Source organism: Natrix helvetica (assembly GCF_964273705.1).
Source record: "Natrix helvetica genome assembly, chromosome: 7".
Taxonomy (NCBI): domain Eukaryota; kingdom Metazoa; phylum Chordata; class Lepidosauria; order Squamata; family Natricidae; genus Natrix; species Natrix helvetica.
The window spans coordinates 22483860-22505456 of record NC_138558.1 but is presented as its reverse complement, the minus strand read 5'-3'; positions in this window follow the sequence as shown (position 1 = coordinate 22505456).

Below are 21597 nucleotides of genomic sequence, written 5' to 3'. Positions count from 1 at the left end.
TGCAGGAGTTTTGTTTTGGATTAGCTCTACTGTCATTTCCCCTCCTTTCTTTTTGTCTGCTACAGTAGCTGTTCGTCTAAACAGACTTCCTTCAAATACATTCGGTGGATAGTATTATTTCCTACTATATGCAAATTATGGTCCGGTGCTGCCAGCAACCTAGAGGCAAACTATACTTTGAGTCAAACAGCAAACTGGGTTCTGCAAGTCTATAGAATCTTTACATTTAAAACACCTAAACTTTAATGAAGAAAACAAATCCAGATCGACCTCTTTGAAAATCTTCCTGGGCTTCCTATTTGGAGGTGAATAACTCTTTTTTTTGTAAGACACTGTGCCTATAATCTCAAAAGTTAGGAAATGTAGCTGACATTTTGCTGCACATCCTTGTGTTGTTATCCATTTCCTTGGTCCTCCAGCATTTTCTTCCTTCCATCACTGGAGGTAAAGCAGTCAGATAGAATTACAAAGCAAACTCCTGCCTGTTGAAGAAAGAATGTGATTTTCTGCAGTACAAAAATCTGGTGTAGGGGAGAATAAATTCTAGATATATTCTTGGATCATCAAAGTGAAATAAATTGGAAAAAAAGTGCTGAATGCCTGATTTAGGAGGAAAAAAAAGTGGTTGATGTCAAAAGACCTGAAGAGACAGGCAAAGCTTTTTTTAGCACGATGGAGTCAGTGCCCATGAATTACATTGCCACGAAATGTTGGAAGCAATTATAAGCAATTTCCTTAAATATAGAGCTGAAAAGCAAGACAGACTTTAGATATCTTTGGCATTTTCCTTCTGAGATATGTCCGTAACAAAAGCATAGAATGCCATTTGACTCCTGATAGGATTATTGTAGTGAGGAGGATGGTTTTTTTTTTAATTTTTTTTAAAATTAGTTTATAGTATGAAATACGAAAATATAAAAACAATTAGTAAGGAAAATAGGGGAAGGAAAAGGGAAGTGAAGAGTATAGAAAAGAAGGGAAAAAGGAAAGACTCTCTTTGGTGCAAATAAGATAATAACATCAACTTTTTATTTTTACATAACAATATAAACTAGCCATTACTGCATCAACAATTCTATCTAATTGGTAAAGCCCAAAATCAAAGTTTCTTTTTTTTTAAATCACAAAAGTCCAGAAACAGTTTCCAAATAGAGACAAAAGTAGTTATGCTTTTTTTTTAATCAAAATAGTCAACTGTTCTTTTTTTAATCATTGTTGAAAATAAGGTACCTTGAAGTGGACTTTTGTTGGCTATTTGTTTATTTCCTTATATTTGTCAGTTTCAGTGACATCCAGCTCCTAAAATAAGAAGCATAGTTGGCTACTATGGCTACTCGGTTTTTTATCCATTCCTAAGTGACCCTGAGGTAATGTCCTTGTGAACAAGAAGCAATGGGTGGAAACTAATCAAGGAGAGAAACAACTTAGAACTAAGGAGAAATTTCCTGACAGTTAGAACAATTAATCAGTGGAACAGCTTGCCTCCAGAAGTTGTGAATGCCCCAACACTGGAAGTCTTTAAGAAGATGTTGGATAGACATCTGTCTGAAATGGTGCAGGGTTTCCTGCCTAGGCAGGGGGTTGGACTACAAGACCTCCAAGGTCCCTTCCAACTCTGCTTTGTATTGTATTGTAAAATTATACTTATTGAAATTGAAATATTTGGTGCCATTTAGTTATGTTTTTTTTCATAATCACACAATATGATCAGTGGTGGGTTGCTATTTGTTTTACTACCGGTTTGTTCGTGTGTTCGCGATCGTGCGATGCTTCTGCGCATGTGCAGAAGCATCTGGGTGAGTGGGCGGAGCATCCCACCGCCACCTCTACTGATTCGCCCAATCCAGGCCGAACTGGCAGCAGCCCACCTCTGAACATGATGTTATCAGTACATGGACAAGAGTAACTTGTCCTCACAAACTGGAATTGGCCCACTAAAATACTATAGATAAGGCACTGGGTTCCTTATTGTAATCTGTAAGAAAATATTGCATTTAAATCGGCATACAGATGAGGGATAAAAATTCCTCACAAATCTTCAAGAAGATCTTTAAGAGCTCCAATGTTGGATTTTCTAGAGTAAAGAACTTTTGACTACCCTTAATACTTCTGCTGAACAGCTACTTCAGATAATGGAGGCTGTAAGATCTTCTTTAAGGCCTTTGCCATGCTGTAAGCATGATGTATATACTAAAGCATATCAGGTTGATTTCAAAGAAGCCTTGAAGACATATATTCAAACCTACTTCATTGTTCAGATTTTATAGGAAAACAGAAAAAAAACCCCAAGCTTTAAGGCACTTAGAGGAAATGGTGTCAGTAGCCTACTCTATTTTTCTATTCAGTAGGTCAACAAGGGTATGAACAATGTTACAGGCTCTAGATTCTGGAAAATCCCACAAACCATTCAAAAATCAAATTGCATACATCTCCAGGGATGAACTATCTCTTACCTTTGTTAAGGTATTACAAACCAGGAAGCGATAGAATTTTAAACCAGTGGTCGGTTCCAGATCCCGTTGCAAACGGTGCAGTGCAACAGGGCCGGGTGTTCACATGAATGCACGCAACATGCTCGCACATGCATGCAGCGCACACATGTGTACTTACCGCCCGTGGTGCTCAGCGCCGCCTCCACCATGCTCCAGCTGCTCGGCGGAGCATTGCGCAAGCGCAGTGAACTCCGTGCGCGGAAGCCACGAACAGCTCAAATACAGGTAAGGAGCTTGGGCAGGTGGGTGGACCCTCCGGAGCACCGTACCGGAATGGTACCTGGTGCTCCCAGCAGGCACCGGTAAGCCCGGACCGGGGCGTACTGGTCGCATTCCACCACTGTTTTAAACCATACTGGCTGTCTCCTTCTCCCAAGGTTCTCCAATAATGCTATCAGATAGATAGACTACCATCTGCTAGTAGTCTGAACCTCCTACCACACTCCAGTTTGTCTAACTGAGAAGTATTTAGTCCATCTATCAAGGACTGCTGTCTTCTGCCAAGTTCTAGAAAATAAGGGGACAGGGGCCATTGCAATCTTCTTGTCTAAAGGCCAGAAATGCAAAGCTTAACATAAATAATCCTGAAACCTAAGCATTGTTTCTGTAATTATACAGTCTTTCTTGAGGAAAGTGTTAATAATAAGCGAAAGAAGCCAAAACCTCTAGAAACAAAAAGGAGTATACTTAAATAGAAGGAAAACAAGAACTCATAATAGAATCAACTTAACTACATTGTTACTCACTACCTTCTTAAATAAACTCCTGGGCTTCAGCCCATCTTCACTGCAGAGAAGGTAGTGGAGCGAGATGACCTCGCTCTCCTCTTTGATCTCTACAGATAGCTCCCCTTTGGATAATGATTTCTTTTTAGCATTTATTCTCAATGTTTTGAATACCGGTCATAAATAAAGACCTGTCTCTTTGGGGAAACTGGACATTGGCTTTGTGCGATCAAGACCTTTGTGCAATCTACTTATGAAGCATTTGGCTTAGGCAACAAATTCAAACTGTTTATGAACCTACCTTCCTAAAGACACTTGGTGGAATTACAAAGGCACAGCCTGCTTTAATTTGTTGTGTTTTTGTGTAAATAGGATTACATGGGAGAAGGTTTTGGGAGGAGTAAGGTGGAGTAGTTTAATTCCATTGATTCAGGCTTCTCAGTATGCAGTCAATTTACCAGAAGCTTGAGGCATATCAAAATTACAAGTTTGTCACACCCCGCAGTATTTTCTCATTGATGCTTTCCCTTCAGTGTTAAAAACAAGCAAATACCAGGGGGGAAAGACGCTAAAGAGGAAATTGCTTGGGTAGAGAGGGTGACAGGAAGGCGGGGGGAGATAGAAGCATCCTCTTCCCACTGCAATTCTACTTCCACTAGATTTTCATATTATGACCTTTCCAGTGTGCATTCATACGCAAGCTCACACATATTATCATAATTTTTAGAGGCTTTTGTTCTCAGACCTAAACATTCATTAAATGACCAATTTCACCTTGAAAAGAGACTGGTTTTAAAAATAGACGGGATAACGGGAGACATCAGTGATACTTTTGAGATTGCTTTCCAGCAACCTTTATTCAGATGTTTGGAAGACATTCTTGTTTATTTCTCTAACAACAAATTGGCCAACTTAAATAGCTCCAAAATTATCACTGTCACTTTGGATAAGTCGTAATTGGATCAGGACAGCAATACGGTGCGAGCTCCCAATATTTTACTGTCAGCATACAATGCTGCAGATAGCAGAGTGGTGCGGTGGCCTAGAGATGGAGTTCAGGAGGCTGTGAGTTTGATCCTAGGTAGAGGCAGATATTTCTCTCTTTGGGCACACTGAGAATATATCTGCTGAACAAAACTGCACATTGGTGACAGGAAGAGCATCTGGTTAGTAAACACTCTGCTATCTCTATTCAGTTACCCGACTCCACCCTGCAAGAGATTATGGGGTCATTAAAAGAAGAAGAGGAGGAGGAAGAGGAGGAGGAGGAGGTGGAGGAGGAGGAGGAGGAGGAGGAGGAGGAGGAGGAGGAGAAGAAGAAGAAGAAGAAGAAGAAGAAGAAGAAGAAGAAGAAGAAGAAGAAGAAGAAGAAGAAGAAGAAGAAGAAGAAGAAGAAGAAGAAGAAGAAGAAGAAGAGATGATGATACAGTGCTGCAGATCTCTTGATCAAAGGGATGTTGATGCAGGCAGGAACAACTTTTGAAGATTTGGCTGCAGCACCTATGTCATGGGACCTCTCCCAGAAATCCAATGGATCCACTTTGAGAGTGTTCCCTTAAAGACATAGTTGTCTTTCCAGATGTTAGTCTGGGTAGTTGGAGCCTCTCTAAGATATGCTCATCATGTTGATCAATTCTATCATGTCATTATTAGTATGGTCATATGTATTTGGTATATTTATTGTTTGATTTCATGCTGAGAGGCATCCTGAGTCATTTGTAGTAAGGCAGGGTCCAAGTGGAAGAGAGCTGACCAGGCTGAATTCTGAGAGGTCCAACAGACAGAACGTTCATCTCATCCCTTCTAAGCATTCTTCTTGCACTCTCTATCTTGCTTTTTTCCATTACTATTTTTTTTAAATATTCTTCATTAATGTTCTACAAAATATAAAATATGAACAACAAAAAGTGAAATAAAAAGAGAAGGGAAAAGTGCAAGGGAATATAGAAAAAGAAAGGAAAAAAGTAAGGAAAGGATAACTTCCAACTTTCTTTGATATAGTTACATATATAGGATATATTAACCTTATCACTTAAAATTCAATAATACATGTCATTACTATAATCATAAATAATTCATCAAATTTAATTCTAAGGCAGCATTTATTTCGATTTCCAGCAAAAAGTCCAAAAGTACCAATAAAGGAGAATATTTGTAGCTCAGAGTTGAAATGAGGGCTGCTTGATGCTCTCTGGGCTTGGTAGTTTTCTTGCAGATGTTTCATTGCCCAACTAGCATAATGAAACTGATGATGTTACCTAGTTTGGGTAATGAAATGTCTTCAAGAAAACAACCAAGCTCAGAGAGCACCAAGTCCAAAAGTGGTTTTCATGCAGAAAAAAAATTAGAAAAGACTTTTCTTTAATCAAGGCAGTTCATTTCACCATTTAGGCATTCCTCCCCCCTCCCCCCCCGCACATTGCTTTTGGTTCATCAAAATCAATTTCTTAATAAATACAGGGAATTGGAGACCCTCCCATTCTGGAAAAAAATATGGAATTATATCTAATAATAGATTTTATTTCCTTGGATTAAAATGTTCATTCATCTGATCATTTCAAATGCTGAGATTTTCCCCCCTCTTCCTTTCCCCCTCCATGGAATCCAAATGACCATGAATTAGATTGACCCTAGATCCAGTGTTTCTGCTCACAGTTACTCATGCCTTACTTATCTTCTGATTGGACTACTGCGATGTAGTATACGTGGAGCTGCCCTTGAAGAAGTATCCAGAAATTTCAGCTGGTACAGTTATGTATGTCTTTTGTTGTTGTTAGTTGCGAAGTCGTGTCTAACCCATCACAACCACATGGACAACATTCCTCCAGGCCTTCCTGTCCTTTACCATCCTCTGGAGTCCATTTAAGCTCACACCTACTGCTTTAGCGACTCCATCCAGCCACCTCATTCTCTGTCGTCCCTTTCTTCTTTTGCTCTCAATGTTTCCCAGCATTAGGCTCTTCTCCAGTGACTCCTTCCTTCTCATTAGGTGTCCAAAGTATTTGAGTTTCATCTTCAGGATCTGGCCTTCTAAAGAGAAGTCAGGGTTGATCTCCTCTAGGACTGACCAGTTTGATCGCCTTGAAGTCCACGGGACTCACAGGAGTCTTCTCCAGCACCATAATTCAAAGGCCTCGATTCTTTGGCGCTCAGCCTTTCTTATGGTCCAAACTTCACAGCCATACATTGCAACTGGGAAAACCATAGCCTTGACTGTACACCCTTTTGTTGGCAGGGTGATGTCTCTGCTTTTTAGTATGCTGTCTAGATTTGCCTCTAGAACAACACATGTTGCACCTCTGTTCAGGAAGCTGCTTTGGTTGCTTGTTTCCATGTCCACCTCAAGGTACTGTTTTTGACTTTTAAAGCCCCACACGGCATGGGATGTTTCGTTGAGAGACCACTTCTCTTTGATTACATCTGATTGTACTCCATGTAGCAAGTTCCTCCAGGGAATTTGTCTGTATGTGAAAAGGAGGGAGTCACCTGACTCATCACATAATATTATGGCTACTCTCCTAGGATTTCCAGATCGATTTCAAATGCAGAGTGGCCAGGATATGACCAATGATATTGGAAGCTTGGCACAATATTTAATTTATATGATCAAAAGCAGCCCTATCAAAAAAAATGGTATCCTTTGTCCTCTCTCTGGACTTCATTTTCCTCCATCCTTTCTTTTTCAAAATGAAAAGATAGCTCAGTGAAGACTAATTTGGCCGAAAGCAGGGAGTGGGCAGGTGCTGCCAAGCAGGTGAGAGAAAAGAGTTCCTTACAGCTCCATCCCTCACGCAGGTGTCATTTGCAGCTGTAGCCCTTGCATCTTCCCTGGGTGCGTAAGTGCTGAAGGAATTATGTTACATACACAGTGGAGCCCATTAATTAAATTACAGATCCCTGACAGCAGCAGCAGCAGGAGGGGGATCATCAATCACCACACAAACAGGCTGGCACATGAGCAGCATCAAAGAAAAGGCAGGAACATAAAGCAAAACGGAGTCTAGCTAATCTCGGATTTCCTGGCTGTGGCTACTTCACTAGTTTGGTGGAGTGTTTAATGCAGGGGGTGGATGGCATTCTGAGGGGCAAGGGTTGCCCTTAACATTTTTAGGGAAGGCTGAGGGGTACAACAACATGAGGTGGTAGTGGGGTTTCTTTATGTTTTATCTGTAGGGCCTGATAAAATAGGAATTGCATTGCAGTCTTAACCTGTTTCTCAAATGGCAGGAATGCCACCCATTTTTAGCCATCATAGTCGGAGAGGCTTCTGTGAGCTGCAAAAAGGGGGCTTGTGGAGAATTAGGAAGGTGGCCTTGATGGGGATCGGTAAAATTACCTAGGCAAAAGGGGCTGAAACATGTTATTTAAATCCAGAGAAATGATAAATGATATAACATTTGGAAGCCCATATGATAGACTCCATCCTGATTCACTAAACTATAAGGAGAAGGCCAGGGGTGGGTTCCTATCAGTTTAACAATCGGTTTGCCAAGTGCGTGCTTTGCGCATGCACACAGTTGTATTGTATTGATAAAGTTGACCTGATCAGGCAGGGATCTCCCTGGAGGTATTCTTCAGCAGGACACAGGTTTAATTAAAGTTAGTTCATTATTTCCATTCCAGAAGCAACATTTTAACATTTGAACGGATAAGACCGTTTTCATTAAAAAAAAAAAAAACTTTCCTTGATTCATTGTCTTCCCTTGATTTTTTTCATCTCCCTTTTCCAGAATGAAGATGAATTTTGAAAACAAAACAAAACAAAAAATCCTTGAGTTCTGTGTCCAATCTTTATGTCTAACATTTTTTTCTATATGCATATGTACATCTTCACAAAAAGGACATTCCTCAATACCAAAAAGAACAAAGACAAGAAAAGGATAATAAAGTAGTTCCCAAATGGGTTAGTTTAGTGTTCAACATGCTCTACTTCTACTTAAAAAATAAAAACAAATTGTTTGCAAACTAAATTCTTACCAAGGGCCTCTCTTTGACCATTTGTTTTCTGGACTGGCAAGCTAATCTATTAGAAATGAAATTGTTTGTGCATTTTTTAGTTGCAGAATTATATATATTATCTCCGTATCATATATTATAATAAAAATGAATATTTTTTTCTCACTTATGGAGTGGAGTGAAGTTTTGGAAATAGAAATACTTTTACTCAAAAGCACAGGTTTTTAGAAAAGCATTTCAACTGACATGATATTCCTAATGCTTAGAAGTGGACCTAATAAAGGCTAAATCTATAGTTTGGATGAGATTCATTCATTCATTCATTCATTCATTCATTCATTCATTCATTCATTCATTCATTCAGTTTGGGCCACTAGGTAAAGGTAAAGGTTCCCCTTGCATATATGTGCTAGTCGTTCCCAACTCTACGGGGCAGTGCTCATCTCCATTTCAAAGCAGAAGAGCCAGCACTGTCTGAAGACATCTCCGTAGTCATGTGGCCGGCATGACTAAACACAGAAGGCGCACGGAACACTGTTATCTTCCCAACAAAGGTGGTTCTTGTTTTTCTACTTGCATTTTTACATGCTTTCGAACTGCTAGGTTGGCAGAAGCTGGGACAAGTAACGGGAACTCACTCTGTTATGCGGCACTAGGAATTTGAACTGCCAAACTGTCAACCTTTCTGATTGATAAGCTCAGCGTCTTAGACACTGAGCCACCACATCCCTTGGGCCACTATCCAACTCCAAATGCCCTGGATGGCTCACAATATGAAAAGATGAAAGACAACAGCTCAAAACCCAAGGGAAGAAATGTATTTCACTTTGCTTCAAGTTTTTTCATGCTCAGCTTTCACCTGGCCCTTTTAAAATTGGTAGATCTTTCCCTTTTGGCATCTGAAGATAAAAGAAAAGTGTGGTAGAGAGGACAGTCTCTTTAGTTGCAAGTGAAATGAGTTAGGAACAGGCATAGAATGTGCTGAAACAGAGGCTTCCTGGTACAGAAATATAGGCTGATTGAGGTGAAATTCTGCAAATACAATGTTAGGGTTTGGTTACACAATCTTTAGGTCACACAATATCTCAAATAGCTTTCTTTCCCAAACATTTACCCTTGTTTTATCAGTCTGAAATGGCCAATAAGAGCTGCTCCAGTCCCACCTACTCTTGATTACTTGACTTCAGCGGTGGGATTCACTTAGGTTTACCACAGGTTCACAACATGTGCATGTTCCTTCTGCGCATGCGCTTTGCTCCCCAGTGGGTTGTGCACACATGAACGAAGAGTCAAAAACAAGGTACATAGGACGTTTTGGAGCTAGACCACCTGCAGTTCGCTGCTACCAGTTTGGGTGAACCAGTCCGAACTGGCTGAATACTACCTCTGCCTGACTTCATCTCTAACTTAACGATGGTGAAGTATAGCAGCTTTACTCATCTTGCAGCACTTGTTGGACACTGTCAGGCTCTAATATGAATATGACCTAAACATCATTTGACAAAGGATGATTAAACTCTATCTCAGTTATGGCCTTCGAACAAAAAGACCATTATGAGGACATGGGAAGGTAACATTGGAAGGTACCAAGGCTGAGAAGAGGTGAGGAAAGATTCAGAAACAGACATGTAGCAGAAAGAAAATGGAGGTCTTTTTAAAAAAAAAGTGGGAGAAAAGTGGAGAGAATGAAACAGAATGAACAGGAAACTAAAACTGCTGAAAAACTACAGGCAGATTAATGATAGAGTTGTGATTATAGAAAAAGCCAATTAAATATTGCAAGAAACCTGGAGTTTTTGCTCTGTGCCACTTTTCTGGCAATGTTTGCTATGTATGATATGAGACCACCATCGCTATCTCACCACGGGCAGTCGTAGTAGAAGGAGAAAGATATGGCAAGAAAGAGAAAAGGAAAGAACATGGGGTACCAGCAATACCTTCACTTTTGTGGTATTCCATCCTCAGGTTTAAATGAAGACTTTGATTTGGAAGCATGGGCACACTAATAAATTGCTATTAAGACAGCATTCAAATGTGCCATATTTCATACCTGCTCATCCTTTTACAACTTGATTGACAGGGAAAAATTAGGGTGGGAGGAGTTTGCAAATAATTCCTGAGCATCTGCAGACATTTTTGTGTATGTGTCCATGCATATGTAGACTCAACAAGGAGATTACAGTGTTAATTTCTGAGTGGGAAAGTAGCAAATAAAGTGGTATTTATTCCTTTCCATACCTCCATGTCCCATCTATAACTTTCTCCATCATTTCTTTGTTACTTTAAGATGCTTCCGTTGCAGGGAAAACAGTGGGAGGTAAATAAGGATCCAGCAATTCTGCTGTCATCTGTTGTTTTAATTTTCCCTGCCACTTGGAACTCACTGTGTGGAGATTAAATTTCTAGCAGAGATCTGAGCAATTTCCATTCTCGGGTATCAATAAGCCAAGCAAACAGGAGTGAGGATCTCCTTCACCCTGCCCTTTGGGAAGTTTTCTCCAAAGTGCTTTGAGAAACAGTGGTGACTCACAGAGACAACCGTATTTTGTTGACAATAGTGGTGATACACATATGCATTGCTTGTGTCAATGTGATGTAGGGTAAAAAAGGAGAAATGTAATCATCCCCTCCCCACACACTAGATATCTGAAATCAATTGTTAGGTTTAAGTGTTCTGTCAATTCAATGGAGTCAACTTAACCCTGTGCATGACTGAGTCAATCTTAGGTTAAATTTAATCCCTTAGAGTTCAGTTGTCAATTAGTACTAGTAAGTTAAGAGAATCAACAGGATTCCCTTGAAAGAACTGTGCTTTTAAGGAGGCGGCTAGTTGCCTTCTTAGCTCGTTCTGTCTGGAATAAAACTAGAGTTGGAGATTGGAATGCACGGGGAGACCTTCTATGCCAATTTTATTCCGAAGCTACCAGGAGAGGCCGAACCAAGAGAAAGGCAAAGAAAGGAAGAGAAGTGGAGGAAGGGTGCTTTCAAGGCAGTCAAGGCCCCCCACCAAATGAGGCAGTCGGGAAATGTACCAAGGGAGTCATGGTGGCCACAGATGAGAAGAGAGGGCATGTGCCTCCATTGCCTTGAAATGATCCCACCCACTCTGGGGCATCTGACTTTGCCACCAGCGAAAGGGTGGTGAAACACATCAGATTTTACACCCTTTGCAACTGCTCCTTGAAGTTGTATGTCTTAAAAGGGGAAGATATTACTGTAGAATAGCTAAGGGTGACCTAAGGTTGCCTTGTCATAGATTGAAGATGAGATGAAGGCAATGTCATGGGGACAAAGTAGAAAAAATGTAATAACAAGGAATATTTACACTGTGTTTGAGTGTAAGTAGGCAAAAGTTCTTTTCCGTCAAGGAAGTGTTTCAGCTCACCCACAGGGAATCTGGAAACGGATTTCTTTCTCTTTTTTCATTTTTCATTGAAATGAAGGTCAAAAATAAATAGTTGTATGAATGCAAACTTCTTGGCCCCCTAATCTTCAACAATGTGACCCATTATATTGTACTACACATTCACCACGTGGGGCTTTTAGGAGGAAAGGCCCTTTATCTCCCTCCCAAAAAAGCTTAAGAATAATGCCCCCTAAATGTTCTGATCTTTATTAAAGTCCTGATTCTGAGAACAGTTTATATTTATCCTTGAAAGAATTAACATTTGCGTTACATAGTGTTTGACAGGGGGGGGGGGTTCCCCACAGAAAAGAGTCATATTCCCTTCAAGTTCATAATTTCTTCTTTAAATTTTCCCAAAATCCGGTCACCGTGTCAGGCAGGTAAGTATCTTAAGAAACCTCCTTACATTAACCTCAAAATAATGATTGTTTATGTAGTACAGTAGTGCCAGGACAGATAGGGATGTTTTTATACCCAATGATAGATGTCTACCCCAAGGAATCTACAGTCTTTAGCAAAAGAAAAGGGAAAGGGGGTGAATGTGACAGTCTCTGCCCCAAGGAAGCTATGAATTTCATTTTGCTTGGAAACCAAAGAGAAAGAAAAAGGTGTCCAGATTCTAGTTCAAGCTGTTCTTAAGTCTTAACAGAATCACGAAACAGACTCCTTGTCCCCCCACCCTAAAAAAAACCCTTTTTATTTGGCTAATGTGAATTCCTCTCATTCACATCTAGTAAAAGTCCCAGCAATAAGCCTTTCTAGGTTTAATTGCAACAAGAGACCTTACCAGTCCTTGGATAGTTGCCAGGCCGATAGCTTCCAAGCTCAACGCTGTACAATGAAATACTTGGCAAAGAGTCTCTGTGAGGCACAAACTCAGATAAGCAAATCTTCACACTAATAAATGAACTAATTGTCTCCTGCAAACTCCACTCCCCCTTTGCTCCTATTTCTTCCCTATGGGAGTGGCCATTCAGCATCCACTTGTGCCTTTACTCCCAAGTCAACCTCTCTTCCTTAATTGTTCCCTTCTCCTGACAGCTCTGCACAGGTGCACATTGGGAACAGGCTCCAGCTGTTCTTCTGCTCCACTTATCTCCGACTCCCAAGGTAGCTGAAAATTGTCAGACGGTCCTGGCCCCATTTCTGCCCCTGACGGAGACCACTCGTCAGAGCCTTCCCTAGACTTGAGGACTGGCCCATGTTCGTCCCCAACTTCCTCACTGTCCAAGTCTGCCGCCAACTCTGTTGGCCAATGGCGGGCCACAACACAAGCTATTCTCCTCGTCAAAGGTCAGAAACAAGGGAGATGCCATGAAGTCATTTCTGCAGCTAAAGGAAGGCACATGCCATTCTACAATTTTGCTGCCCTTAAATTTGGAGCCTATTTCTCTTTAGCAAATTTGCAGCAAATCCATGAACTTGTATAGAATGCTTGTTAATGCACAAAATTTAAGACTTGGAAATGCTGGCAAAAAAGATGGTGGTGGTGGGGGCTCTCATTTATTACGGAGGAGTGAAATGTTTGTCAAAAAAAGTGAAATTGCTTGTGTGTAAGTGGGTACTTCTGCCCGTCTTGTATCGGGAAGTGTGAATTGGGCATCTCCTGAAAAATTTAAGTTGACATGAGAATGTGATCCTTCAGAAGAGCATGTGGTTAAAGCAAGAAGAGACAGGATTACGAGTGAATGGGTGTTGAATGAATGTGGATTGATTACAAAAATGAGTGAGCGGTATGAAAAAATTCAGGTGATTTGGACAAATGGAATGAATGAGAATCATATTGTTAAGCAAATATGTAAAGAAGGAATGAATGGGCTGAAATTAATGGGAAGGCCAAGGAAATGATGATAGGGTGCAGTTGATGAGAGCCTCAGAAGTAGAGAGATCTATGAAGAACAAAAAATAGTGGATGCATATGGTGGAAGCAAGGATGAACAAGTACATGAATGGTATAATTGTAAGCTAGCTTTAATTATGTCTCATTTTTTACTTACCTTTTATTGCCTGCATTTATTTTCTTTGTCTCATTATTCCATATTCCTTTTCTGTGCTCTGCTTAAAGTTGCTCATTCCTCCTTCAATTCCTATCATTTTTAGTTTCATCCTTTGTCTTTCACGGCAAGAATAGAGGTAGATCTCCTGCAATACGCTGCAATCATGGTGGGAAAAGCCTGTTTGCAATCTGGTTTTTGTTTGCAGATTAATAAAGAATTTCACATGTAGACATACAGAACTCCATGAAGTCCCAAACTGCAGTAGCTTCCTCTGCAGTGAATATATATATTCCTATTTATAATTTGGGACTTTGGCTTAGCTTTGAAAGCATATCTCTTCTAGCTTTCTTGTTACTTGTGTTCTTTATATCAAAAGTGGCATGTGCCTCTTTTTTATTATCATGAACCAATACAAACATAGCTTAAAAAAAACCCATTTCTTGGCTATGTTCAGGCCACACTGAATTTTCTCCCAGCTTCTAGAAGGTGATGGGATTCAAAAAATTTTACTACCGGTTCTGTGGCTTGGTGGGCGTGGCAGGGGAAGGATACTGGAAAATCCCCCACACACACACTCCTGGGAGAAGGATACTGTAAAATCTGTATTCCCTTCCCACCCCACTCCAGGGGAAGCAGAGATGGTATTCAGCCAGTTCTGACCGGTTCTGGCACCCCACTCCAGGGCAAGGATACTGTAAAATCTCCATTCCCTCTCCATCCCACTAATTTGCTTTCCAGCTCTGTTCTCCTGTGCAGGACAATAGAAGAAGAGCCATCTGATTAGCTGGGACACTGATCAGCTGGAATTCGGGAAGCACCAAATAGATGGGGGTGGAGCCAGGCAGAGGTGGAATTTGCTGATTCTCTGAACTACTCAAAATTTCCTCTACCAGTTTGCCAGAACTGGTCAAAACTGACTCAATACCACCTCTGCCTCTAGCCTTATCCCTAGTTTTTAATCTTTGGAGATTAGCCTTAATACAATGTATAAAGCACCACCATCTCTCTATTCAGGGCAAGGTAGCTGAGAAGAAAGCGGGACTTTCTCGGAAATGGATTATGCGTTCATATTTCGAAAGTAATAAAAGACAATTCAATTTTTAATTGTCAAGTCTCTCCTAGAGAAGGGAGGGCAGATGGCATGGAAAAATGAAAAAAAAAAGTCAACAGATCTTCTGCTGATGTCTTACCATTTCAGATAGCTGGAGAAGAAATGGAAATTGGCAAGGTGGTAGGCCATACAGAGCGACAGTTCTACTTTTCCTTCTTTGTGCTCTGAAACACAAAGCTGCTGTCATGACAACAGTAATTCCAAAACTATAGGTGCGTGCATGCGTGTGTGTGTGTGTGTGTGTGTGTGTGTGTGTGTGTGCTTGTCTGTGTGATGTCAAAGCTTTACCGGAGTGCAATGGTGCTATTGTTACAAGAATAGGAATAAAGCCTAGAGCCTCATAACTTGTGGACAGAATGCAGAATGCATTGAATCAGTGAAAAGGTGGGTGGAGTAGGGAGGCAGGTGGATCCTTATAGAATTATGCTATGTAGCAACTTACTCACTGCAGCAGGGAGTGAGGTGGGGAATCTGATTATGTTGAGGGCTAATGGAGCAGATTAGAAGCCAGGCAAACCTGAAGGATGCTTTATTAGAGACAAATGATTCACCTGTCGGTGATCTAATAGAGATATGGAATGATAACAGGACCTTGGGGGCACATGATAATCACTCTCTGCCCTTTTTCAGAGCCACCGTGGTCCATGCATTGTGTATTGTGTATGCTCCATGTATCGTGCCTGATAAAACACAAGACCAAGATGGCTTGAATCACTGTGGCAGAAATTTATGGATGAATCCATTGGGCACAGTACCATCATAAATCCCATGCTGTGGCTATTGGAGAGAAGAAGAAAATGAATTTATTTTTATTTATTTATCTATCATATTTAGAAACTGCCCATCTCCCTTAGAGAGTAGTATAGAGAATTAACCGATGACATCTTTTGCAATTGTTGGGAAGATAATTTGGCTCATTGGCACCTATAGTTACATTTGAGCTTTGCTGTAAGCAATGTGCATGGTTCTTCACAAATAAATTCACTCAGATTCACAGTAAACTTGGTATCAAAATATCTGTATAGCGTATCCAGGGCACCATGCAATTTTATGTTGTTGAATCAGTTTTTCTCCTGAAGAAGAAGGTAAGGGCCTTGTTCACCCTATTATTTGCCCTTTAGATCCTGTATTGGCTTGGCTTATGAGGGCTGTTAAACTTTTCACTCTGGCAATTACTTTGGAGATCTTTTGTGTGAAAGATCTTTGAACACATCTTTTCAGCAGGTGGAGTTTCCCAAAGCTTAATTGAAAATGTTCATATTAGTGTATGAACCCTAAAAAGAATTAAGGCCTAAATTACCTGCAAAATCTCTACAATCTACCTAATACTCCATGATCTCAATGCAACAACTGGATAGTTTTAACATCAACTTCTGCAGTTTTTTGTATCCATATTGTGGAATAATATGCAGTTGAATTTTAATCTGCCCCCCTTCTTATTATACCTTGGGAGTGAGTTTAAAACCTTAACGTTTTTATAAGTTTTAGCGTTTAACTTTAACTTTGTTTTCAGATCTTAAGCAGTTTTAGAATTTTACATGTCCTATAGAGTTTCCTGTCAGCAAGCCACTGCTATTGCAATGAGAGCTGATAGGCAGGCAGGCAAGCAGGCAGAATATTCTAGAATATTTATCTTGAATATATAGAATACATCAACAGCCAACCACTCTGCATCCTTCGTTACCACAGTAACCAATGAACCAACATCAGATTGGCAGCTAAAAATGAAAATCACTGCAACCAATGGTTAAATATGGCACAGCACTGACCATATGCAACAAGTGGGAATGATAGTTTGCTTATCCAACACCAACAAAAATTAAGATTAATTTCCCCCTCCAAATAAATCTCTTGGTGGGTCCCTTGAACCTCACAAGTTCTTTTGCCTTCTACTTCATTCTTCCCATTTTAAGCAATACTTTTTCGATGCAGTTTTGTAATTTTCCCTTCTCCCTTGATGCCTGACACACTTTATAGATTGCCTCAATGTAGTCATAAAAATTATGCTTGGACTCTTTAAATTGGAAGAGGATAGAGATTTTCACTTGTTCCATTTTTAGCAGCTTCATTGGATTCTATTATATTTTAATAGAAATGTTTAAAAATAGACTTACTGTTTTTCGTGATTGTCTCTACTGTCTAGGAACGGAATAATTTAGTATATGCATAAATGAATTCCTCTTTTTCTTCATCAGGAAGCGTTAGAAAGAGAGGTTGAGTAATGTCAATTTTATATTCTTGGGCCCAAAATGAATCTCCTTTCTGGTCCCTTGGAAAGAGAACATATGCTACTCTATGCATTTCTGTCTCATATGCCACTGGCTATCCACTCCTTTGGGAATATTTTTCTCCAGGGAGTATTCTTTGTTCATATGAGGAGGTCTTGAATGAATTAAGGGCCTAATAATAAGGACCCACGCCTGCCATTCATTCTATATATATATATATATAGAAAAACAGGTCACAATTAATTATTATTTTCCCTCCCTTTTATTGAGGCAGAATTCTATAGCTCTTCCCCAATGTCAAGGTTAGACTTCTTCCTTTCAAACTCTCACCCAATTTTAGAATGCAAATACTGTATGTATACAATATTCCTTTCAGTTGGCTTGGAGACACTGACATAGTTTCTTTGATTGGTCAACCAGTTCTTCATCCTGCAAATGTGCAAAACCCACATTTTGCCATTTTTCTCTTGTAAAAATACTTTGTCCAATGTTTTACTGAAGTCACTGCTTTCACATGGTTAATTAAGCTGGTTGCTTGTATCAAAAAGAAGATTAGGTTGGTTTGGCATCACTTGGTTGTTGTGGCCCACCAGCGGCAAGCGATATTGCCAAAAACTAAACCAGTTTATTAGCATTACTTTTAACAAAAACTCAAATAGCAAGATAGAGCATTGTGGTTGGAGGATCAGTTCAAAGATTTGGCTAGCTGGTACAGTGTGACAAATATCACATCATACCCTCATAATATATGAATTATTTTTGTTGTTGAACCACATGAGGATTTTTATTTATTTAATTATTTAGCGGTAAATCTTATTTGCATCATGCAACTACTGAGAATTGCCAGATTGTGATGAAACAAAGTCTAACTTAAGCTAAATAAATAAAATTAACAGAAGCCTGAGATTTCCCCCCCCCCCAGACTTTTCCTTTATTGACTGTTCCTTGTTCTCAACTGTCTGTTTTTAGTTTAGTTACTCAAGTTGGAGAATTACTAGTTGCCCTTCAAATTCTGTATCAAAACCAATTTTTAATTACTTCATTGCTATTTATATTCAATAGACAAGTCCTAGGGAACGTGCTTAACTTTTGCATCTGACTCTCTTGTCTATTTTTGCATTAGCTAAACAGATTTTGGGATGGAAAAAAGATACATTTTAAAGGATTGAGAATTGGTAGGAAAGAATTACAGATTGCTTTGACCTATTGATTTATTCCTGAAGGTGTTTACATTTCAAAGAGATGTATCGTTCCGCTCGATTAAAAAAAAAAAAAAGCAATGTAGTTCTAGCCCCATTCAATTAGGTGAATATGTATTAAAGGAGCCAGTACAGAAAGGGGCAGTGGGAGCTTAAAACTGCTCCCTTCCCCATTTCGTACAACTTCTCTACTTATAATGGCTTTGTGCTGAACATGGGCCTTTGAACTAGTGCCAGAGAGAGGCAACCTCGAGCATTTATTCCTGCCACTTTTCATTCACTTTGATGAAAAATAGTTTATTTTCAACTTATTTCAAAGGAGAAGAGAATTTCAGGAAAATCCTAATGGCTGAGTGCTGTTATGGCGTTTATTTAGTTGCAGGGTGGCCAAAGCAGAAGTGAAATTCAGCAGGTTCTGACAGGTTCTGGAGAACCGGTAGCAGAAATTTTGAGTAGTTTGGAGAACCGGCAAATACCACCTTTGGTTGGTCCCAAAGTAGGGTGGGAATGGAGATTTTGCAGTATCCTTCCCCTGCCACGCCCATCAAGCCACACCCACAGAACCGGTAGTAAACAAAATTGGATTTCACCACTGGGCCAAAGGATGTGCAAACTTTGCTGGTGTTTTGCTTTCACTGGACTCATTCTCTTATCTCTCCAACTGCATCACAAATATCTCCAGGAACTATTTTTGTATGACATGTCCTCATGATGTTACTTCATCAACCCTCCCCTCCCCAGTTCACAGCTAAGATAGCTTAGGGTTGTCTCTAGTTGTTCCCATTTGAAAATAGCAGTTTTTCCTCTCTTCCAGACACAGTTTTTGCTGTGGCTGAGAGAATTACAAAGTACTCCAAGAGGAACCAAAAGAATAAATGGAATTCTTTGGGATTGGGAATGGAATTTTTGAAAAATATTGCAGGAGCAGAATAGGTTATACATTCCTTCACTTTTATCAGGAAATAGGGAGCAACTTCTCCACTCTGTCAAGAAGCTGTTGGGAAGTGGACCAAAAGTATCAAGAAAGCCTCACTATAACTTATTCACTAATAAAGGGGGTTCAAATGCATTTAGCCAGTTTCCAGAGTTCTATAACCTAATCATCTTTTCCATGCAGTAAAAATATCAATGACTCATTCAGAATCTACATTTCTTGGTAACGAGCAGCCATCAAAGGCTTAGCGAGATTTTTTTGTATGTGCGGTGGTTGCTAAATTTAGTTCATTAATAAAACTTATATTCTGCCACCATGACAGAAGTCTATAGCTTACAGAATAAGAATGTGTGTGCTCTGTTGCATTCATCCGGGAGCTGTGAAATGAAACATGGGGCCTTCTGCAAATTTATCAGCAGATCACTGCATTGGGTAAACAGTCCTGAACTCCATATGTGTTGTGGACTGAAAGCTGAATCAACTGGCAGAAATCTATTATGCATTGTGCCCTTCCTAGTTTTGGAACACACCTAGCATCTGTCAGCATTAAAGGTCTACTTTGCTAGCCAATATTGCTTGTGACAGCACATCAGGGAGCTGCATTCAGAAGAACATTATTCTGCCGCAACTCTAGGCAGAAGCTCAATTATAAGTTTGAACAGTACTTGCTGCCTTGAGTGCAACTAGTACCCAACATGAGACTGAACTAATACCATTCTATTCCCAGTTGGAAGAAGGGGAGCATGAGGTAGAGCTTCTTTGGAAAGAGAATCACTTCTACAAGATAGGGCACCAATGCTGCTATTGTAGAAGCAGCAAAGCAGAAGCCACGGTGAACTGCTGATGGCTGATTAGTATACTAAGTATAGTAAGAGCCACAATGGTGCAGTGGTTAGAATGCAGTACTGCAGGCTACTTCTGCTGATCACCAGCTGCCAGCAGTTTGGCAGTTTGGGTCTCGCCGGCTCAAGGTTGACTCAGCCTTCCATCCTTCCAAGGTTAGTAAAATGAGGACCCAGATTGTTGGGGGGTAATATGCTGACTCTGTGAACTGCTTAGAGAGGGTTGGAAAACACTGTGAAGCAGTATATAAGGCTAAGTGCTACTGCTATAGTGCTAAAATTATATTCCTGAGTATGTGTCAGTGGTGGGTTCCAGATCCCATTGCAATCGGTATGGTGCAATGGGGATGGGTGCCCACCACGTGCACGCAGCACGTGCATGTATACCCACTACCCGTGATGCTCCAGCTGCTCGGCGGAAAGTCATGCAGGCGCCGTATGCTCCATGCATGTGCGCAAATGACCCAATCAGCTCAAATAGTCATAAGGAGAGAAGGCGGGAGGGTGGGCCCTCTGGAGCACCATACTGGAACGGTACCTGGTGCTCCCAGCAGGCACCAGTACGCCCATACCGGGGCAAACCGGTCGTATTCCACCACTGGTGTGTGTCATCATGCTAATTGCAGAAAATGTAGAGAATACTGTGTAAGGAGATGAAGGATAGAACCACTAAAGGCAGAAAGAGTGGCAAAATGGGCATTAACATACCTACTTGCATCCATTCTACCCATAGATAGACCATGGTGGTCCATTGAAAGTGTGCCATGCTATAGCACTGACTGTTGTCAGCTGTCGAGGACCATCTCTGCTCTGTCCATCATAAACACCAGGAATCTGCAGGTAGCATAGCTGTATATTTTTCGATTACCTCTAAGTATAGAACAGTCCAAGTTTCAGAGGCCAATTTTCAATGGAGAGAAAGCAGAGTAACATGTGAGGGATGTCGTTAACCATCAAGGGACCCTGGATGTGATTTATACAATATCCTCCCTTGGTCGCTGGAACTGTTGTCTAAATAATAGATGCAGGACTACACCTCCCACACAAACAATTTGAGGTTCCTACCTCACTATCACTTCCTGGGATGGACAATGGCTTTGTAACAAGGGTTGGACCTTTGCCTTAGAGAATACTTTGACCTTTTGTCTTCTTCGATGTCCAAAATGCTGTCAGAGCTTGTTCTGTTGCTGTAGAAATGAAGATGAAGGAAATTAACCACACAACTTAAGTATGAAGATTTCACAAAAACCTAAAGATTTCACAACAACCTTGTTGGAAGCCCCTATTTGCATTCTGTGCTAAGTTACTGCAGCAGCCCCAAGGGAGTTTTCTATCCATATGTCTTTGGCAGGTCTCATTAACAATCTAAGATAGCTGCTGTGATTATGACTAATTCTATCAAGGCTTTGGTAGGATCCAAAGTTCACTGCTCTTCAGGTTGATCATTAACCAAATCATAATAACAGTCTTCAGGAAAAGATAATGCACACATCTGAGGAGACACCAGTAGCTAATGCCTGCTGTACTTCAGACAATACAAAAACCATATGTCACAACAGCTAAGGCTAGAAATAGTTCTACATTATGGGTGTCCAACCCGTGGCATCACGTTGCCGTCAGTCATGCATCATGATGTTTTCCCCCTTTGCAGAGCTGGGATGGGCGTGGCCTATGTGTGACACATCTGGCCTGTGGGCGCCAGTTTGA